The following is a 3,737-nucleotide window of genomic DNA, read 5'->3' on the forward strand; positions in this document are numbered from 1 at the left end:
TCATGCTGACGCTCCTGCAGATTTTCATGTTCTGTATACCTATTTCAGTCAGCATGATGTGGCACCTTTTTATGCACCTACGTAGATTTTCCCATATTCCCTGCAGATTTTCCCATATTACAAGTTTATAAACTCTTACTAGATCAGTCTCATTTGAAACTCCTGGGAATATAATTTTTCATCTCAAACGAATAATGTGGATGTTTTTAGTTGGAAATATTCTTTTATACCGAGTTTTACATTACCATTAGGCCAATTGTAGATCTTTGGGGATTCTATAGAGATTCAACATTTGTCTAAGTTGTTCCTGGTCTACTCATACTGATGGCTGGCAATGTCTGTGGCACTTTTATAGTTATGATTGCAATTTTCCCTGATCACTAACAGTACAAAATTTGTCTAGTTGGTCTAGAACTCATATGAGGGAAATACATATGGCTGATACTGATTGGACAAAGATTATCCCCCTATACAGCATATGGCACATTTATTTTTATGCCAGATTATCACAAGTGAGATTTTGCAGGACATACAAGTGTAAACTATTAAATAGGGGAGAAAGAAGGGAGAGAGAAAAATAAAGGGCCTGTATCTTGTAAAATATATAGAAGGTGTGATAGGGGTAGGCATGTATTTTTCTTTCTTTGAAAATTAAAGTTTTTGTTTTTATACTTATATTTTACCTATCAATAAATCATTGTACATTTTGGTTCCTAAACAGCAAGATTTTATTGGTAATAAAGTCTCCTGCATTTAACAGTATTATAACTAAAATATATTTAAATTTTGATATGATCTATTAGATCTTTAGAAAACTTTAATCTGTGTAATATACAATCTGTTGTTTGAATCAATGTTCAGGTTTCCACTGTTGCTATTGTTATCTTTGGAATCCTCCACGAAAACAACGCCCCAAAGCCCCCTCTCTACTACAACCTACAAGTACATCACAAAAAAGAGGGGCTAAGTCTGTAGATGGTGCATTATCAGATACATCAGGAAGTAGTGGTAAGTTTGTAGTTATGCACAAAGCTACACAATGAGCTATCTTGCTCTACCCACCACGGGTATCGAAACCCGGTTTCTAGCATTGTTAGTCCGCAGACATACCGCTGTGCCACTGGGGGGCATAGCGGTAAGATTTTATTTTAAGAACAAAAATTTTTGTCTAATGTACTGCTGTTTTTTAACAAAAACTTTTGAGATTGGATTGGAAAAGCTGTTCTTATTTATCCCTGTGACTTGCAGGGAGAGAGGAACATTGATAACAGATATTTCATCAGTCCACATAAACTAAATATATTTGTAACATTTGTATTTGTTGTATAGCTCTTGGTTTACATATAGTTATTTTTAAAACAGATACTACAGAAGTAGAAAGTTTAATGTAGTTTTAGATAAAAGGTTATTGCCTGATTTTCTCTATAACAGATGATACAAAAATTGATAGCTAAATGCAATTTCAAGTAAACTATCTTGGAGTTGTCTTTACAAACAGATGATACTGAAGTTGAAAGTTTGATAGATGACACAGAAGATACAGTTTTTGCTGAAGATGATGTTGAAATTAAGTTGTGGCCAGTGAAGGATGATGATTCAGGGAACTGGACGGAGTCTGGCAACGGAGGGCCTTGTGTTTCAGAATTAACGACTGATGCTGAATCAGCAAAATTTACCATTACTAAGAAAAGTGATTAAAAAATTTAATTTTCTGTAGTTTATATATTATCTCAAGAGCTAGTGATATAAAGTGCTCTAAAGTTTTAGGGATATTTGAGACAAACTTATTGTGTAATTCATAATCTTTAAGCATTTATGATGCAAAATGTTTTTTCTGAAACTTGTGTCTGAGCTTATTTATAAGAATGATTAAGTTTCTATATAAAACCATGTAGTTATGTGTGTTTTTTCTACATGACTCAAAGTAAAAATTAATAAAGTTAGTATTAATACTGAGAGTGTATTTACTTTTGAGTTTTACACTTAAGAAAGTGAGCATCAACACATAAATAAGCCAAAGGAAAGTCAACAAGTGCAATTGGGTTTTACATATCTAAGTAATGATTGATTGACATGAATTGTTTCTTGGCATTGCAAGACAAAAGATCATGCTGTTTTTTACATAAGGAAACACATTATGCTAATTGTCAGGTTTTTAAGGCTGGATTCTGTACCGTAGGTGTCTGTGAGTTGTTGGAGATGAATTTCAACTATAAACAAGCAGCAACACAGTCCACTTGTTTTAAAATAATGAAATGTATACACAAATGTTTGTTACACTGTTGGTTACCAAACTTGTATCCAGAACTTTGAATAATTCTCTCTTTTTCATCAGAGTCCACACAGGCTGGTTCATTTACTTTAGAACACAATTGATAGTATGAATTATTCTTCTCTACTCTGTTATTACAATACAGTCTGTGATAATTTCACTTTTAAAATTGCCACTATACACTTTATCAGTAAGCTCATGATCATAAAGTCTAGAACATTCTGCACAATATTAGATGTTTTGATGCAATAATACTCAATTAAACCAAGGAGAAACTTGGAAAGTTTTAGCAACATAACACAATAATCTCACTGTTGTAAACAATTGATAATTCGTAACAATTGAACCACACAATGTATGATTTGTGAAAAGTTACATAAACAAAATTACCACAAAATATTGCTTCTAAAAGTAATTAAATATCACATTGTGTTATATGAACTATCTAAGCTGTAATGCCCGCATTAAACTTGAACTGAAAGAGCCATGTATATCTAACACTAATATAATAATAAGTTGGCAAACAAATATTTTTTAAGCATAATGAAGTAATTTATTTGTGGTGGAATGTACAACGGGTTTCAACAGAACCAGGGTAATGTTCTGTCGAAATGTGTAGTATGTTGCACCATGAATAAGTCACTTCCTTAAGCTTATAACTCGTTGTTTGCCTACCTGTTATCATGTTGTTTTGCCATTTGGTTTAAAACATTTTATCTTTACTTTAAACTTCAAAGTAATGCACATGAAGCAACATTTATGTAATAGTTTCTAAACATTTGTAGAATAAAAAATAACTCATTAGTTCTATCACATGCATTGATGTTGAGAAGTTTCATAACATTGTGTAGGATGTATTGTGCAGAACATTAAACACATTTGGAATATATAGTTTGCACCAAATACTAATACATAATGTGGTATACATAATATTTGTGAAAAGATATGTTATTGAAATATCATGCAGCTTTCATTAACAGTATTGGTAGAATTTATAATATTTATATTTTTATTATAAAGATAGTTTTCCATTGTTAGCTTAGTATGTGGATTTAGGACTACACTAATTTTTTTAAGCTGCCCAAACTTCATGAGTTCTGAAATATGGTTAGACTATTAGTAACAGTGCTGGTAGCCAAAGAAAAACAATGCATTATAATCTTTATATGTAAAAATGTTAGAACAGTATAGTTTATTAGGTAGCTTGATTTGCTCAGAAATTATAAAATTTTGAAATATCATACAAAACTGTATAATAATGTAAACAGGCAGAAAATTATGTTCAACAGTTGTAATATCACAACTCTACTGTCGGGATATCCAGAGATGAATAAGAAGCTATACAGTGTACTCCATTTGATATACTGTATATCATTGAATATAGTGTTTGTTATTAGATAGTGTACATCATTCAGTAGTGTTTGTCAGTGAAATCAGTGTCTGACACTTAATACAGTTTATGTTA

At 31.5% G+C, this 3,737-nt stretch overlaps 1 long non-coding RNA gene across 1 annotated transcript; it reads left to right on the forward strand.

Annotated features, from left to right (window-relative positions):
• Window positions 1-119: 119 nt before the first annotated feature.
• LOC111087973 lies at window positions 120-1,956 on the forward strand. Its single transcript, XR_002612594.1, has 2 exons — window positions 120-1,008; window positions 1,499-1,956. It is a non-coding gene; the product is annotated as an uncharacterized LOC111087973 (long non-coding RNA).
• Window positions 1,957-3,737: the final 1,781 nt, after the last annotated feature.

This window comes from Limulus polyphemus, unplaced genomic scaffold, assembly GCF_000517525.1.
Source record: "Limulus polyphemus unplaced genomic scaffold, Limulus_polyphemus-2.1.2 Scaffold2925, whole genome shotgun sequence".
NCBI lineage: Eukaryota > Metazoa > Arthropoda > Merostomata > Xiphosura > Limulidae > Limulus > Limulus polyphemus.